This window comes from Montipora capricornis, chromosome 6 (assembly GCF_036669925.1).
Source record: "Montipora capricornis isolate CH-2021 chromosome 6, ASM3666992v2, whole genome shotgun sequence".
NCBI classification, from domain to species: domain Eukaryota; kingdom Metazoa; phylum Cnidaria; class Anthozoa; order Scleractinia; family Acroporidae; genus Montipora; species Montipora capricornis.
Genome location: NC_090888.1, coordinates 60,759,359 through 60,760,001, shown reverse-complemented (window position 1 = coordinate 60,760,001; position 643 = coordinate 60,759,359).

Below are 643 nucleotides of genomic sequence, written 5' to 3'. Positions count from 1 at the left end.
TTATCTAATACACTCCACGGTATATTCGTCTGTGAGTGTTCCCGTTTATGTCTGAAGAAGGTGGATGAACACGATTTATATATCCATCTCTCGGCGATTTCTTATCTCTTTGAAACTTAAATTTCCTTACAATAAACGTAAAACTATTTTAGTCTTCTGTTACATTGAACGTGAGCATATTTTGCTCTGGCGCTGGTCCATAGCACGCGAGACTTACCGCAAACAACGCTTTCTTCTGCTTTATTTAATTGCTTATGACCATTGCCCTTAATTTAAAAAGTCGATGAGCTTGAGAGGTAGAAAATCAAAACTGAACAATACTAACAATTTAGCACAAAAGGATCCAAAGGAAAACACGTTTGATAAAAGAAAGCTTTAAAAGTTTCCTTTCCTTTCCTTTGGTTGCCATTTGCATGCCGTACTCCCAGTGTGCAAACTGTGTCCATTGTTTTAAGACGACCTTATAAAAAGAATTTCGCATTGATAAACTTTGGCATACTGGTCTGTTTTCAGTTGTGCAACGGTCACAGAACCAGTCGTATATATGATCTGTCGGAACCGTTTAAGCTTGATTGCCAAATTATGCGGGTGTGGAGGAGCTTTGCCATTGGTGGAAATCTAGTAACATGAATTTGGAAATAAA